Source organism: Melanerpes formicivorus, unplaced genomic scaffold, assembly GCF_026170545.1.
Source record: "Melanerpes formicivorus ecotype bairdi unplaced genomic scaffold, bMelFor1.0.p_v2 SCAF_18, whole genome shotgun sequence".
Taxonomy (NCBI): Eukaryota; Metazoa; Chordata; class Aves; order Piciformes; family Picidae; genus Melanerpes; species Melanerpes formicivorus.
The window spans coordinates 12,874,371-12,892,461 of NW_027142370.1; the positions used below are offsets into that span (position 1 = coordinate 12,874,371).

An 18,091-nucleotide genomic window follows, 5' to 3' on the forward strand; every position below is an offset into this window, starting at 1 on the left:
GGGACAGGGAGGTGATCATCCCCCTGTGCTCAGCACTGGTGAGCCCACACCTGAAGTGTTGTGTTCAGTTCTGGGACCCTCACTACAATAGGGACATTGAAGGACTGCACCAGGGGAGGTTCAGGCTGGATGCTAGGAAATATTTCTTCACAGAGAGGGTTATCAGACACTGGAATGGTCTGCCCAGGGCAGTGGTGGAGTCACCATCCCTGGAGGTGTTTAAGCACCTCTGGACCCAGTGCTTAGGGACATGGTTTAGTGGTGACTCTTCCGTGCTGGGTCAGAGGTTGGACTGGATGGCCTTGGAGGTCTCTTCCAAGTGGCAGCTTTCTGTGATTCTGTTTATACAGAGAGACATGTAGATCCTTAGTTAACATATGTGGTGGGTTGAAAACAACCCCAATATCTGTAAAGTTTATATTCCCTTCTTCAAAAGCAGTTAGCAGTGGAATGAAGGACCTCATTTAAAGTACTTCACCTATAACATCTTTCTGTGAAGAGAAGATTTTTGCAGAGTTTCTTTACACAGAAGACCCAGCTGCACAGAGAGTAAGGAGAGGGCCATGCAGTGTGTGAAAGCTGCTGGATTCCTCTTGAAGTTTCTGCAAGGCACTTGGTTTCCAATTTGCTTTCTGCAGAAAGGTGAATGGTGTTTCATAGGAAATCATAGAATCATAGAATCAGTAAGGTTGGAAAAGACCTCAAAGATCATCAAGTCCAACCTGTCACTCAACACCTCATGACTGCTAAACCGCAGCATCAAGTGCCACGTCCAGTCCCCTCTTGAACACCTCCAGGGATGGGGACTCCACCACCTCCCTGGGCAGCACATTCCAATGGCTAACAACTCTCTCTGGGAAGAACTTTCTACTCACGTTGAGCCTAAATTTCCCCTGGCACAGCTTGAGACTGTGTCCTCTTGTTCTGGTGCTGGTTGCCTGGCAGAAGAGACCAACCCCCACCTGGCTACAACCTTCCTTCAAGTAGTTGTATAGAGCAATAAGGTCTCCCCTGAGCCTCCTTTTCTCCAGGCTAAACAATCCCAGCTCCTTCAGCCTCTCCTCACAGGGCTGTGCTTGAGACCTCTCCCCAGCCTCACTGCCCTTCTCTGGACACGTTCAAGAGTCTCAATGTCCTTCTTAAACTGAGGGGCCCAGAACTGGACACAGTACTCAAGATGTGGCCCAAACAGTGCTGAGTAAAGGGGCAGAATGACTTCCCTGCTCCTGCTGGCCACACTATTTCTGATGCAGGCCAGAAATGCTTTCTAGGACACAGACAGACTCAGCACTGTGAGACTCCTGAGACAAATTGCCAAAGTATAGGTAGAACATGATTCCCCTCCCCAGCCCTGAACCTGGAAATTGTGGGACCCAAGAAAAATAAGACTCATACTGCAAAAATATACTCTTAACAAAAATGTATGAAGATGCTAATAGTGTATTAATAACAGAATTTTGCTGTAGGAGGTTCACAACCTATGACAGGAAAGGAAAAGGAAACCTTTATTGGGAGCTTTTTGCTGTACGTAAAAGATGTTTGTTCTGAGTTTGTAAATGCCTCAAGCAGCTGTAGAAACCCTGATGTCTCCCTTACAGAAAAGTCTCAGTTTCAAAGAAACAGAAGAAGATTTTTGCTCTAAAAAGCTGTAGCTTGCCTTCTGCATTTAAACCCAGTCATCATCCTGCAGTGAAGAGAGTGGCAGTTACAGCAGCGTCACTCCCTCTCTTGGCAGCCCAATGCTAAGAAGGCTACAGGAAGATAAAGACATCCCCATGACCTGCCTAGATGAGTTCCGAAGTGATCTGGTATAGGTGATCCTGCTCTGGCAGGGGGATTGTACTGGATGATCTCTTGAGTTCCCTTCCAGCCCCTAACACTCTATGATTCTGTGACTCTGCTTCATGAAGCCCTAACTCAAGCTTGTGAAGACCACCTCTACAGTATCACAGTATCACTTAGGTTGGAAAGGACCTCGAGGATCATCGAGTCCAACCTATCAACACAGACCCCATGACTACACCATGGCACCAAGTGCCACGTCCAATCTCCCCTTGAATGCCTCCAGGGTCGATGACTCCACCACCTCCCTGGGCAACCCGTTCCAATGACGCATGACTCGCTCAGTGAAGAACTTCCTCCTCACCTCGAGTCTAAACCTCCCCTGGCACAGCTTGAGACTGTGTCCCCTTGTTCTGGTGCTGGTTGCCTGGGAGAAGAGACCAACCCCTTCCTGGCTACAACCACCTTTCAGGTAGTTGTAGAGGGCAATGAGGTCACCCCTGAGCCTCCTCTTCTCCAGGCTAAACAATCCCAGCTCCCTCAGCCTCTCCTCATAGGGCTTGTGATCAAGGCCTCTCCCCAGCCTTGTTGCCCTTCTCTGGACACCTTCAAGTGTTTCGATGTCCTTCTTAAACTGAGGGGCCCAGAACTGGACACAGTACTCAAGGTGTGGCCTAACCAAAGCAGAGTACAGGGGCACAATGACTTCCCTGCTCCTGCTGGCCACACTATTCCTAATGCAGGCCAGGATGCTATTGGCCCTCCTGGCCACCTGGGCACACTGCTGGCTCATATTCAAGTGGCTGTCAATCAGCACCCCCAGGTCCCTCTCTGTTTGGGAGCTCTCAGCCACTCCGACCCCAGCCTGTAGCTCTGCATGGGATTGCCGTAGCCAAAGTGCAGCACTCGGCACTTGGACTTGTTGAATGCCATCCCATTGGACTCTGCCCATCTGTCCAGTCTGTCGAGGCCCCAGTAATGAGGTTACACTAGATAGTGCATTCTTGGGAACAAAGAGGGTGTTTGCAACCTTGCCTGAATGTTTGGTCTTGTACTTAAAGCTCAGAGGTGCCTTTCCAAGCACGGGGGATGTGTGTTTCAAGCAGGGAGATTTATATAAATGTGCCTTCTACTGCTTTGTGTTAGAAGATGATTAGTGCAAGAAGTTTATTGGGTGCAAACTATGACGTCCAGTTACTGGGGACCAGAGAGTTCCCATTAATGATATGACCTCAGTTTCCCTGCAGGAAACTCCTTAGTGCTCAACTGATTTATTTGGATGCTCTCATGTTTGAGGTGAGTTATATGCTGTTCCTTTTAATTCTGTACATTCAAACTTGGATTTAAGTAGTGTTTAAAGACTCATGGGAAAGAAATTGACCGGATCACTAGGGTCTATTTTGCAGCAGAAGTAGCTTATGGAATGAATGAACCCAGGGCTGGGGGTGGGAAATGCCATTTTAAAATGCAGTACTCTGAGAACTAAGAATCTGAATTTGAAACCACCATGCTTGAGCCCTTCATCTTTAGAGAGGGTTTCTCTTCCAGAGGAACTGTTTGTGCTGTCTGATGTTTGTGATAGATGGATTTTTTGTCCCTATGGAGTTCCCACCAGAAGACAAGCAATGTTTACCACTCTCTCCAACAGCCTAAGGACAAATTCCTCCTTATCTCACTTCCTCATCTGGCATAGAGTATAAAGTCCTCATTTTCTTGCCAGTCTTGTGATGACTATTTCTCATCCTTGTTTCTTTGCTGATGAGCTTCTTAACATCTTCAGGACATCTTGTGTGAAAGAAATTCAGTATTGCTGTAACCAAGCACCCTGCTCACAGCCTCTCAGACAGAACATCTCAGGGCAGGCACAGCCTATACACTCAAGTGTTATTTAATGTAATCTGTGCATTAAAATTTATCAAACAAGGGGCAGTAAAGCCACCAAATCCTGGATGTGCTCACTGGAAACAGTCAGTGGCATGATGTGTGGATCACACTGCACACACCAGAGCAGCCAGGGGCTGTGCTTCCAGTCAACCTCCTGAATTGTTCTCTCCAGCAATCACGCTTTACAAGTCAAATCAAGTAGCTCTAAGACAGCAATATCTGAAAGCAATTGAATTCTGGAGGAGAGGAGCTATGGTTTAATTTTCCAAGGCTGACAAAGCCCTTTAATATTGCCAGAAAAATCACTACTTATAACTACTCCAAACCCCACTCCTGCCAGCTCCCAGCAAGCTTAATGAACAAAAGGCAGGTGGGAGCAGGCTGCTGCTGTTAGAGAAGCTCATGTAGTAGGCAAGTCCTTCCCTGCCTGTACCTAAAGGCATACATGAAAGAGAACAGCTATAAGTGAGATCTTTTAGGGTAAATAATTTGTCCTGACAAGGTTGGGCTATAAATTCAGCAGTCCTGATTTAGGCTAGAGAGATGTCATGCATATCCTAGTTGGCAGGGAGTATAAATGCTGAATAAAGAGAATTTTCCCTGTTTGAACCTGTTACTTTGAGTGATTTTGGAAAGACTGAGGATGAAGAAACAGGACAGAAGACCAAACGCTGCCAGATCAACCCAAATCTTATTTGCCAAAATTAAAGATGCTTAATGAATTGTGTGCAGAGAAGTACAACATGTATGCACATGTACAACAACAGAGGCTACAAGCCTGTGCAGTATGGTGAAGTAGCTTGTAGAATGCTCCATAAACACTACTTACAAAAGAACATTTGTGCATCCAAAGGTTGGAGCTGAAGTGAAAAACACCCAGCTGGACTAAAGCTCCCTGGAACCTTCTCCAGGCTGAACAGCCCCAACTCTCCCAGCCTGTCCCCATAGGGAAGGTTCTCCATCCCTCTGTCTTCACGGCCTCCCCTGGACCTGTTCCAACAGCTCCATGGCCCTCTTATGCTGGCGGCACCAGAACTGAAGGCGGTGCTGCAGGTGGGGTCTCAGCAAAAGGGCAGAATCCCCTCCCTGTCCTGCTGCTCTCCCTGCCTTCTGAGCTGCCAGCAGCCATTGCTGGCTCATAAGACGTTTGTCACTAACTGACACCCCCAAGTCTTTCCCTTCCTGGCTGTTCTTAAGCCACTCCCTGCCCAGCCTGGATTTGTGCTTGGGATTGCCCCGACCAGGGCAGTGGTGGAGTTCCCATTCCTAGAAGGACTGAAAAGCTGCGTAGACGTGGTGATGAGGGACAGTGTTTAGCGGTGGACTTGACAGTGCTGGGTTAAGGGCTGGACTTGATCTTAAAGGGCTTTGCGAACAAAATAAAAATTCTACGATATTGGAACACTTCGAAAAAGCCTCCACCGACCCAGAATGTGCTGCTCTAGGGCAAGAAGCCCACATCATCCAATTCCCAGCGGGGCACCTCGACTCCCCTGCACGAGGGGGAGGCTCTGCACCCCCGGAAATGCCCTGCTCCCGCTGCCCGGGGGCTGCCCCCCACACCTGCCCCCCTACCCCACCCCCGGGGACAACCGCACACACCTGCCCCACCCTCGGGGGCTGCCGCACACACCAGCCCCACCCTCGGGGGCTGCCGCACACAGCTGCCCCCCCTACCCCACCCCCGGGGACAACCGCACACACCTACCCCCCTGCCCCACCCCCAGGGGCTGCCGCCCACACCTGCCCCACCCCCAGGGGCTGCCCCCCACACCTGCCCCACCCTCGGGGGCTGCCGCACACACCTGCCCCCCCTACCCCACCCTCGGGGGCTGCCGCACACACCTGCCCCACCCTCGGGGGCTGCCGCACACACCTGCCCCCCCTACCCCACCCTCGGGGGCTGCCGCACACACCTGCCCCGCCCCCGGGGGCTGCCGCCCACACCTGCCCCACCCCCAGGGGCTGCCCCCCACACCTGCCCCACCCTCGGGGGCTGCCGCACACACCTGCCCCCCCTACCCCACCCCCGGGGGCTGCCGCACACACCTGCCCCACCCTCGGGGGCTGCTGCACACACCTGCCCTCCTACCCCACCCCCGGGGACAACCGCACATACCTACCCCCCTGCCCCACCCTCGGGGGCTGCCGCCCACACCTGCCCCCCTACCCCACCCTCGGGGACAACCGCACACACCTGCCCCCCCCCCCCCCAGCCCAGCCTGCCCCCTTGCCCTACACCCGGGGGCTACGGCGGGTCCGCTCCCCCGCGCCTTTGTTCCTGTCGCCCCGCCTCGCCCCGTGTCCCCTCCCCACGGCCGGGGGCGGTGGGAGCGGGCGGACCGGTACCGCCTCCGCGCCTCTTCCCCGCCTCTCCCCGGCGCGGCGCGGTGCTGGCTGCGCTCGGCGGGGCTGCCCTGCGCGGCCGGAGCTGCGCCAGGCCCGGGAGCTGCCCGGACCCCGCTTTGTGCCGGCAGCCGCGACAGGACGGCAGGAAAGGTAGGAGGGTTCCCGCTGCCGCTCTGGCATCTAGGCAGCATCTCTCTCTCTCCGGTTCCACAGGCGGGGAGGGAAAAGAGGAGGAAAAAAAAAAAAGAGGGAGGGTGAAGGGCTGTATTCATAAAAAGGGCTCTTTTTTTCTGCTGAGTCTTTGCTGCTGCTCCAGGCAGCTCCGTGTTAGGAAAGTGTGGGCTTACTGGGGGGGGAAGCTTGAAAAAAAAAATGGTCCCGCTCGTTTTCTTGGCCGGGAGAAGCACATGGAAAAAGCTGGGAGGGAGCCCGGGCATCAGGCAGAGGCAGCTCCGGCAGCTTGCTGTTCCCCGCCGGGCCCCGGCATCGTTGTGCGGTGCAGCCTCTGCCCGGGCTTGGAACCCCGCAGAAATCCAGCAAAGAGGAATCCCCCGCAACGAACCTCACCGCCCCGCTTTGCCATCCCGAAACTCGCATCCTTTGCTGGCGACGAAAAGTACCAGCCTGGCAGCCGCGCCGCTGCTTTGTACAGCTGCGAGTTGCAGTGTTTTCTGTTTTTAGGGTGGGAGGAGGTGGGCTCTCTCTCTCTTCAGACTTTGTCATTCGAACCCGTTTCATCATAGCCGAGAGATTGCATCATGTTACAATCCTGGATTCACTGAGGGCAAAGGCGAAAAGAATCATCCCTCCAGATCGGTCCCATTGACTTCCCCACCCGGCCCCCTCCTCTTGATTTCCTGTCTCGGAGGTTACAGCTCCAGCAGCTGCCGTTGGCAGGCGGCGGCTCCTGCACTGCGACCTGATTTGAGTTTTTGGGAAGCTCAGCATTTGAACTTTGACGGCTTTGTGCGCTTGTGTCTCTTGTGTGGAGGGCAGAGGAATCTTGCCAAAGATTTAGGCGGTAGGGAAAGAGTAAGGCGGCAGAAGAGCTGGATAGAGAGCCAGAAGCAGACGGTGCTCCAGAGATTGCAGGCTGTGGAGTTGGAGGAGGTGAGGGGATTCAGGCAAGCATCCCACAGCCACCTGCCCAGAAAGGCAGTACAGATAACGAGGCTGCACTCTGAAAGGCAAGGCAAGACAAGGCAGATGTCAGGGAGAAATATTCACTAATCTCCCCTCTGCATCCTCCATGATCAGTTTGATGCCAGCACTTGGTGTGTCTTTGCCTGTTTTTTCACTCATACCTTTGTAATGACTCTAAAATGATACATCTCAAAGTCAGAAAGATCTAATTAAATGTTGTACTGCAGGCCAGGGCTTCCTAAGCAGATGGATTCTGCTGTTCTTTGTGCAGCTTTGTGGTGTTTTTTTGTTCCATGGGGGGAAAAAATGTCACAGCATGGCCTGGGAGGTGTTTTCCATATCCAGTATCTTGCCCTTGCAGGTGCTCTGTCTCTGTTTGCTCCCAGTGCTACAGAGCCACTTTTTTTCTTTCATGAAAATAGTGGTGGTGTGAAGTTCTTTCCCCCTGCTTCTCCAGAAAGGGTTGGTGCAAGGGGACAAGGGAGCAACTTGGCAGCCAGCTGGATCCATCCATCAGTGCTTTCCTCCATGGGCGCTTGGTGCCCTTCAGTCATCCCTTGTGCCTCCTGCTGGTTTCCATAGGCAGAGCTACTTTCCCCTTTTCAATAATCCATTCTTCCTTTTGGAGCTGGGGTGGGAGAGGAGTGACTGCTGCATTAGAGCTGGGGGGAGAGCTGCCCTGTCTTCCTGCAGCTGTAGGGCACCAGGTGGGTTTGAGGAGAATTTGGAATGGATTCTGAAAAGCAGCATCTACAGTTTCCTTTGTGTATCTGAACACGCCGTGATCATGGTGACAAGCCTGTGCACAGAACAATGAGCAGACACTCACTGCTGCTGGTGGTGTGTAGCACTGTTTGGTCTTTCCCAGGAAATATGACAGCAAGATTGAAAGGCTTAGGTGGTGCTCCTGGGTCTTGGCTAGATTTTTAAGGGAAAGGATTTGGAAGATCTATGGGCTTGGAACTGCAGTGTTTCTTGAAGCAGGGGCAACAAGGAGGGCTAAAATTTACACTTCAATAGATCAGCTGCTCACACTCTTAAAATCTTGTGTTCTCTGTAGGGAGGTTTTCCAATTTCACCTCCTGAAGCTCTCGAATGTATGGCACCACACTGTCAGGGATATAAACAAATAAACACTGGGGCAGACTGTGTTTGGTACACACATGGCAAATTGTGCTGCTCCTTTCAGTGGTGCAGAGAGAACCTGCTGTAAGGTCAGATCAGGAATTGTCCTGCCCTGCTGCTCACTGCAGACTTCCTCAAGACACTGCCCCAGGACAAAGAGGCAGCAGCTTAGGGCTGGTTTATGCAATCTGGAGTCGACTGATTCAATTTCCGTCTGTCTTCCGAAGTTTGATGTCTGATGCGCTGGGCAGTGGGAGTGTGGTATCCAGGAGTCTGCCTGGTTAACTGCATTGTTGAAAGCTGTGCTCTTTGTTCCCTGAGGAGCAGCAATGGATGTGCTTTACAGTCACTTGCAAGAGATCTTTGGCTAACTGGGATGCAAGGACTTACACGTCCGAACTCCAGCAGAGTTTAGTTCAGGCTGTGCTGTGCTATGGTTTTCGTGAAGCTAAAAATAAAGCGTTTGTGCATCCCTTTCAGTTACACAATTCAGCTTGGTTTAGAGGTGAATGACACCTAGCTGCCAGTATGACCCTGAATTTCCTCTGATTCATCAGTCTGTTGACAAATAGAGTGTTTCATCTGGCGCAGGATCTGTCTGGGCTGGGCAGGTGAGCGCCTCACACACTCAGCAGGTATCACTCCAGGTTAATATTCTCTAATACAAAATGTTACCAGGCTCCCAGTCGAACTCTAATAGCCAAACCCAACAAAAAGAAATCCTCCAAAGGACTGCAGAGCTACTGTGACCTCTGAACTAGGACTGAAAAAGCTAAGACTTGAATGTCCTCCTCCATCTATTAAGGTTGTCTATTGAAATTCAGGAGGAGTCAGCTTTCCTGCTGTGAAGCATCCTAACCTGGCTTTACAGCATATTTAAGTTTTTACTATCATACCAGATCTCTTTCTGGGGAGTGCCTGTATAAGGAAATACCAAGAACAGGCTGTCAGCACTGTGAGCTGGTAGGAGAACATGCAGCTGCAATCACTCAGGGGTTACACAGTGTGACTCGGGCTGCGCCTGCCCCTGTGTGTGTGTGAAGGCTTTGTTTTGTGTGTACAACAGCACCATAAAATGCCATACACAGGTTAAACTGCTTCTGCTCTCTGATTAAAAGCTGACTCTTGACTCTCCAGGTCATGAAGCATATGCTGATCCTAGTGAGGCAGGAACATCACTGGGGTTTGTTGAAGGAGGGATAACTGATGGCAGATAGCAGATGAAGCCTTTGAGACATGAGCCCTAGTGTTCAGATACAGATAGAAATGAAATCCTGAGTGGCCCAAAAAAGATTTGTCTGCTATCCACTATCCCTCTGCCACCTTAACAGAATGTTGGTCATGACATGTGGTGCATGGTAAGATTTGACAGCTCAAGGGTGCTGAGCAACCTTAACACAGAGCAATGTCCAGAGCTAATGATGGTGATCACCTCTCTTACACCAGGCTGGGGAAAGGGCAAATCAATATCTGTTGTGTATTTCTCCAGTGTCTACCAAGAAATTGAGGAAAGAAGCTTCTAAGAGGACTTTCTTTAATAAGTTTGATTTTGTATAGATATTCTCTTAACACATAGTGGTATCTTAAAAGTTGATGATGTGTGTTTGTCAGTAAAATACAGGAATGTCTAATGTAAATCTCTTTCCTAAGCTGTAAAATAAAGATGAGTGCATTAATCCTTCCGTGGTGACATAGGGGTGGGATTTTCTGACTGTCTGGGGGCTTTCTGCTGCCAAGCATCTCTCTGCCATCATGTATCTTTGAGCTGCTGAAGGGTGCCTTTCTCTGGGACACATGTTGGTCTTGGTTCTGTTGTGCCAAAATCATTTATTAGTACAAAACGCTGAATAAAACTATTTCCATCCATTAATAATGAGCACCAGAAAAGAGTACACATGTGGTGTCAAGTGTGATGCAGAGTGTGTAGCTGATACCTCAAAGATAACAGCATTTTACCCCCAAGAAATACAGCACTTTGTGTATGTGAGGTAATTGCTGTGAGTTGCACTAACTATGCATTCATTATTCATTAGGGGACTGTCATTATATGTCTGTGAATTCCCCCAAGTCTCTTATCACTGCCCTCATCACATCTAAACATTGATGGAAACCAAGCTTTTGGTGTCCTGCTTGACTAGCTGATGTCCTGGCTTGCTGAACTTAGCCTGAGCTGGTAGCCACTTTTAAGGAGCATGCTTGCTTAGTTCACTTAAAGCAATGGATTTTGAGAAAGGAGCTTAATTAATGTCTTCACATTATCAGAGGCAGAGCTAGCACTGCTTCACAGAGAGTATCTAGTGGTGTGTTAGCTCAGTTTTGCAGAAAAGCAAAGAGTGAAAGCTCTCTAAGGTGGCACTGTCATGTTGAACTATGATGTACTGGCTTCAAACTCTGCCAGTTGCTCGGGGTGGACTTCATTTGATTTTTGTGTCCATTAAAGTGTGTTTAAGGATCTCGTTGAAACTTATCTGGTCTCTCATCAGTTACACACGCTTGTGGCATTCCAGTTCAAAACTGGAAGAGAAGGCAAGGTAAGGAGGGGATTTCCCTGTTACTAGCATTTAAGCAGATCCAGCTTTTATTTGGCTGTAGCATTGGTTAGCAGGAGCAGCTGCAGAGAGGGAATTGCAGTGTGACCTTCGCAGCATTTCCTAGAGCCGTCATCAATCAGATCTGGCAGCAGCTTTATCGCATCTATCAGTGAGGCTCGTAAGCCACATGCTGTCTAGTCTAGAGGGGGGAAAACAAATAAACAATGGGAGCTACTGTAGGTTTTGTTTAAAACCAAGCAACCAGGAACAAGTTTTTCCCCATCTGTGGCAGCTCTGGAGGCAGCTTTCAGTTTGCACCCTGTGCTTTTGGGCTCATCAATAAACCATGGGGATGGCCTTTCACAGCCGGTGCTCTGCCATCTCATTCTCAGCCCTAGCATTATTGAGCTGATGCAGCTGGTTGAGGTGTTATCTGCACACATAAATGTTAGGGGAATAAAGAAGTGTGTTCAGGCTTCTCTGATTCCTGCATGAAATGATGGAGCTGTCTCAGATCAAGCAGTTTGCTGGTTTTGTGGGCATGAGTTGGCCTTCACAGGACATTCTAAGGCTTTTTGGGAGGCAGCTTCATAACACAGTGGCCAAGGTCAGCCCATCAGCAAGCAACATCCTACTTGTAAGCATGCAAAACATGATCAAACCCCTGTAAGTGGTTGGTTGGCTTGGTGCTTGTTTGTTTGTTATTCCCCTACTGACTTTGGTCTGGTTTGGGAGTTTTGCTCAAATTGAAGACATTTTATCTTGGATTTTTTTTCCATTGTCATACCCAGTTTGCTGCCATTTTCAGAGTCCTTTGCTCTCCTTTGCTTGCTAGCTGCAGTAAGTACAACTTCTTGCCTTGCTGTCCAGGGCTTAGGGCAGTGACAGGTTGTCACTTCATGCCTGGCTTCCTTGCAGGCTGACAGGTAGATGGGAGAGCAGGGTGCAGTGGGGACAGGCTGAGCTGCTAGCATGTAATTTGAATTTCCTTCATGGGCAGCTGTCTGTGTGTGTATATGACGGATAGAGATACATCTGTAGGTGTATCTAGAATGTGTATATGTGTAGGGAATTTAGATTGGAGCTGCCTTTGTCCTGCAGCTTTTCTGAGACAAATAGTTCAGTGCCAAGGAAAACATAAGTTTGCTGTTAGAGAAGCAAATCAAAGGTTAAAGCCCTAATAAGCTTCAACCTGACAATGATGCTGACCAGCAACTGGGTATGGACTATAATTTTTTGTGGTTTTTCAACCAGGCAGTTCTTGGTGGAAGCCTCCTTGGTACCAGTTTTGGGCAAGGAAGCTTGAAATGCCCTAAAAATGGTGCAATAGCAGGTGTGAGGAAAATGCTCATGCTAAGTGAAATACATTCAGCAGAACAGTTCTCTGCTGTCAGGAAAGAAAACCACGTGAGCTGGTGAGCTGGCTGTGGAAAGAGTGACTGGTGGGTTTCCTCTGGGTGTGCTGTGCCACTTTGACAGATTTTATGGCACTGAGCAGGGCAGTGGCTGCAGCTCTCAGCCTCTGCCCCAGAGACCAGCAAACTCCAGTGAAAAGCAGCCTGCCCAAAATGATGCTGTGCATTGTCCATCTTCAAACACTGGGGTAGTCCCTGAGGGTTTTGGCAGCCAGGGGGAGGATTTGACAGGCAGGCATCCTTGAGTGGTTTCAGATGATACTGTCAGCCACTGTGTCAGTGGTATCCACCCTCACTGCTGAGAGGGCATCAGCCCCTTGGGCTCAGCTCTGACCTGGATGGGGCCAGAAGATGGTGAAATTTTGGACCGACTGCAGCAGCCAGCACCATGGCTGCACAACTGCTTGATAAGGAGTTTTAAGAGGTGAGAGTCATGGTGGTCCCATTCCATCAGGAGAATGGAGAGGACAGAGGAAGCTGCCAGCAGGATTCAGCCTTGGAAGCTGAGTCCAGTGTCATTGTTCAGGGGGTCCTGCTTTAGGAGCACACAGCAAATCAGCTGGCTGCCTGCTGCCATTGCAGACCAAATGAAAAGACATCATTCCAGGCCTGCAGGCAGGGTGGGCTGTAGTGAGGAAATGAGAAAATGGCAGGAGTTGAAAATAAGATAGATAATGTAAAAGGCAAAGCCATTAGATAAGAAGCAGGGCTGCTCAGTGTCACCAGGGCAGTGCTGGCCAGGAGCTGAGCTGCAGAGGGGCCACTCTTTGATGCTGTTCTGCTGCTGGGGCTTAGCATAGATCAAACCAAAAGAAATTACCAACAGAAAAGTGGGATTTATTCTCCTAAGCCAGGTCTGCACTGGGGAACAGAGTGAAATACTTACTGGATGTTGTAGCTGGCTGTAGGAGATAAAAGACAGAAGAAAATAAATACCTGGAAATGTTAGGAGCTGACTGATTTTCATCTCTCTTAACACACAACATTATCAAAGAATACTCTTTGGAAAATGAAAAGATTTGCTGCTTGGAGGGGGGGAAAATAATCCTGCTGAGGAGCTTTTGTGACTGTAGAGAGCTCCCCTCCTCGCCTGGTCCCTCTGCCTGCACCCTGCGTTTGCCGTTAGGGCTATGGCAAGCAGGGAGTCCTCCTGGATAAGGGATGAGGGATACATGGGGGGTCCTTCAGGAAGAACCAGGAGAGCTGAGAGGAGACAGAGACTACATCAGACCACCACATTTTGTTTATGCACTTGACAGGAATGAGATCCACCCTGAAGAGTCTTGGGGAAAACTCTGGATGAGGGCCAGTGTGAATAATGGTGAGTGTAGGTGGGTGGCACCCCACCTGGTTACAAAAGCAATCTATGTCCAAAGTTAGTTCTGCTGAGGAAAGGGATATTTAAAGAGTAAGGGCTTATTTAAAAGTTAAAAAAAACCAAAACCAAAAACAGCAGTTGGAGACCTTATAAACAAAAATCAAAACCCCTGAAAGGCTCTCACTCAGAAATTAATGAAAACAAGCCCCCGAGGATGCAGGCAGCTGAAAGCACACAGCAGAAACCTCAGATAAACAAGACGAGTGTCCTCTGGGGGAAGGAAGAGCTGTTCCCTCTCTGGGAAAGTTTGCCTGTTCCTGTGGCTTCTGAACTTTTCATCTTCTCTGGGACGTTCTGCTGTCCTTGGTTCACTTTTTGCGGCTTCTTGGTCTCTTGCACTTCTTTCCCTGGAGCTCGTGGAAGTGTTTGTGCGAGCACTCAGCTTCAAATAAATGAATCATCTTGTTTGATGCTGGTGAGAGGAGGGCTGGGGGTTGTGTGTCTGTTCATGCTGCTCTGCTGGATGTGCAGGAGGCAGCTCAGGAGGTGTGAGTTTGCTGAGCCCATGTCAACCTTTCTGGCCCCGAAAGGAACCCTCCCGCCGACCTCCACAGCTGTGACTTGGATCCACCAAGGCACCTTCCCACTTGTGACAACCACATCCTGAGCCTGATCTCAGGGCTGATCCAGTTCAAACTGTAGTCAAGCAGCCAAAAAGCCACAGCAGTTAATGTTCATCTGACTGGAGCCCAAATGACTCTTGGTGGCTGCTGTTCCTGACTGCCTGCCTGCACTGGCTGAGCCTCAGCCTCCCAGCACTGCAGTTTCCTTCACATCCCTTTGGATCTTTTCCTTTATTATTGTTTACAGAATCCTGAGTCTGGTTTTTGCATATGTGGAAAATCTTGCTAAGGGCTGTCACCTTTTGACCTCTGCTTCTCCAGATCTCTCATTTTCCTGTCCTTTTGCTTAAAGTCCAACTCTCTTAACTTTAAAAAGCAATTTCATGTTAAAAATAAGCTGCCCTGGAGGCAGCCCTGTGAGCAGAAGCTCTCCCTGCAACTTTAGGGCAATTAGGTACATGTGGAAGGTCTGCAAGAGTATCTGCCCCAAAGAATCAACTGAAATACTGATTAAATTGCAAGGAAAGCAAAATCTGCCTTGAAGAGGTGTAATGTTGGGAGAATTTTAGACCTCTTGAACCCTCTTCAACTCTTTCAACGTCTCTTTCTTGCCACAGCATTAGGGGACTAGCTCTGCTGTACTTGTACTTGAGGGCTCCTCTCTGGTTTATGGTCAGCTCCAAGATCTAAATGCAAACTCAGACTGCCCCAAAGTTTATTGTACTTGGTGAGAGCAAAGGGTGAAATCTGGCTTTGAGACTTGGGGTCGTTTGGGCTGGGTTTCCTGACATACCAGCCCTTACAAAAACGCAGCTGTTCTGGGGTTGTCATTCTGCCAGCTTTAAAGAAAAACAACCAAATACAGAAGAAATACTCTGCCAAATAGGGCGCAAATCTTAGCTTGGTTTGAGTGTGTTTTAAGTGGCCTTGGTCTTTGCATTTACGCTGGTTAAGTTCTGCCCCTTCAGGGAGGTGCCTTGGAAGAAGTATTTGTGGGAGTCCAGCCCTTTGCCTGTGTATCAGTATAGGGAAGAACAGCTTCCTGCTGAGGTCTAAAGGCTTTCCTCCATGAGTCAGGATCTGTGCAACGCAGGGCAAAACCAATTTCTGACAGTACAGGTACATGAAATGAAGATATGCAACTTGCCTAGGTATGACTACAGAGCTGCTCTTGGCTAGGAGGTATCCAGGCACACTTCTGAGCCAGGACCAAAGCTGCCCAGAGACAACACAGCAGGGGTGTGCCTTTGCTTTAGCTATGCCCCAGGCAATGTGTACAGCCAAAGAAGCGTGTGCCCTTCTGCCACCTTGTCAGCAGTGACTTGCAGAGCACTTGCTACTCTGGAGCAGCTCATCAAAAATTGATGACTGCATGAGCGGGAACAGGGACTAGGAACTGTGAATGGATGCTCAGGGTGCAAAAGGGGAGAACTTACTTTTAGTCTGCCTGGATGCTTGAAGGAAGAGCCTAATTAAGCTGTAAGGAGTTTAGTACCCTGGTCATCTCTTTCAGCAGCCCTCAGAGCCCCTGAGATTTCAGAACAAACCCATGATCCTCACTTCATGAAGTGCATAGGAGGGACAGAAGCATGCAAGAATCTTGCAGCATCTTTTCCCTTTTTTGCTGTGGTCATCCCTAGTTTATTCCTTAATCCTAAAGGGTTTAATGTTAACTCCTACAATTGAGGTGATTTTAGGAGCACTCCTGAACTCTGGGGTAAACAAACATTTATCTACCTGGGAAACTTCACCTTTTGAATAATGCTGGGTGTTCTATCCATGAAGCCATTTGTTACACCCCTTTTGAACTGCTGTTTCCAGGGCTTAGCTCACTTGCCCCTTTTGTCAAGCAGTCTGTGGAGCAAACATCTCACCTGCTGGTCTGCAGCCCTGGACTCCTCATGGAGCAGTGCCACAGGATGCTGTGCTGTTTGCTGTGGAAAACACAGACTCTGCCCTTCTCCCAGGGAGACAGTGGAGAAGAGTGGTGCAGCTGAGGGATGCTGGGACTTTCCACACCATGCACTTTCCTTTGATTGCATTCACTAGGGTCAACTATGGGGGGGTCATGACCATCCCAACCAGTCCAGTCCTTTACAGTAATTTACCAAAAGAATCCTTGCCCTGTTCAGCCGAGTTGCACCCAGTGCAATGAAGCAACCAGAAGTGCGTGCATAGTTCCAGAAGGCTCTTAGCGGCCCCAGGAGGGGTGGAAAGAGGCCTGGCTCTGTGTGTACAGAAGCACTTCACAGGCTGGTTTTGCTGCAGTCAGTAATAAAGAACATTTTTTCATACCTTGGAAAGGCACAGAATCATATTGAGCAACTGTACCCTGAGAGAACAGAGGCTGTCAGGGTGCAACTGTGTGAAAGCAGAGGGCATGACCAGAGGGCTGCTTTTTTTTTCACCCCTCTTGGAGTAGGGAAGTCATTATTAGTGGCACAGTTCTTCAAAATTGTAGTTACTGGGCATTTGCTGAGGGAAGCCTTCCTAGGAGAATATCAAATTCCTGTTGTCATTTTTTTCTTTATTAAAGTGAGGTTGCTGTAAGGAGGAAACAGGTATTGCACCCTGGCCAGTGGAAGTGGCCCGAAGCAGAAGGGGAAAGTGCCATTTCACACCATTCAGAACAGAATGGTAAAAGCCACCTGGAAAAAGAAATGTTCCATGGTTGCTGATTTCACAGGTGTGTGCATTCCCTATGGAATCATTATTTATACTCCAGTAAACCTAATACAGCATTTAATAATTGTATGCATTTTCAGTTCGCTGTTATCAGCGTTGCCTCTGTCTTCCCATGCTTAAGGAACAGCATCCATAGAATCAGTAAGGTTGGAAAAGACCTCAAGGATCATCAAGTCCAACCTGTCACCCAGGACCTCATGACTACTAAACCATGGTTTCAAGCGCCATGTCCAATCCCCTCTTGAACACCTCCAGGGATGGTGACTCCACCACCTCCCTGGGCAGCACATTCCAATGGCTAACAACTCTCTCTGTGAAGAACTTTCTCCCCACCTCAAGCCTAAACTTCCCCTGGTGCAGTTTGAGACTGTGTCCTCTTGTTCTGGTGCTGGTTGCCTGGGAGAAGAGACCAACCCCCACCTGGCTACAACCTCCCTTCAGGTAGTTGTAGACAGCAAGAAGGTCTCCCCTGAGCCTCCTCTTCTCTAGGCTAAACAATCCCAGCTCCCTCAGCCTCTCCTCACAGGGCTGTGCTCGAGGCCTCTCCCCAGCCTTGTTGCCCTTCTCTGGACACGTTCAAGAGTCTCAATGTCCTTCTTAAACTGAGGGGCCCAGAACTGGACACAGTACTCAAAGTATAACCTTACCAGTGCTGAGTACAGGGGCACAATAACTTCCCTGTTCCTGCTGGCCACACCATTCCTGATGCATGCCAGGATGCCATTGGCCTTCTTGGCCACCTGGACACACTTCTGGCTCATGTTCAGCCTACTATGAACCAGTCCCCCCAGGTCTCTTTCTGCCTGGCTGCTCTCCAGCCACTCTGACCCCAGCCTGTAGCACTGCATGGGGTTGTTGTGGCCGAGATGCAGCGCCAGCACTTGGACTTGTTGAATGTCATCGTGTTGGACTCTGCCCATCTGTCCAGCCTGTCAAGGTTCCTCTGGAGAGCTCTCCTACCATCTAACAGACCAACACCTGCTCCCAGCTTGGTGTCATCTGCAAATTTACTGATGACTGACTCAATCCCATCATCCAGATCATCAATAAAGGTATGGATCAGGATGGGGCCCAGCACTGATCCCTGGGGGACACGACTAGTGTCCCATCCTACAGTGACTGTGCCTGTAGGCAAGTGATTTTTACTTTCTTCATTTTTTTTTCATTGACTAATAGAGAAAGATCAGGGACATGGGGACTCTAATAATACAACTGCTGGGCAATCACTCAAAGCCA

The 18,091-nt window shown here is 49.5% G+C and overlaps 1 protein-coding gene across 1 annotated transcript in view; it reads left to right on the plus strand.

Annotated features, from left to right (window-relative positions):
* The first annotated feature begins 6,055 nt into the window (after nucleotides 1-6,055).
* Nucleotides 6,056-18,091, plus strand: part of AFAP1 (actin filament associated protein 1) — a 105,304-nt gene continuing 93,268 nt past the window's right edge. Inside the window, exon 1 of the mRNA XM_068149670.1 lies at nucleotides 6,056-6,165. The gene's annotated coding sequence lies outside the window, so the exon portion shown is untranslated. The remainder of the gene's footprint in view (nucleotides 6,166-18,091) is intronic.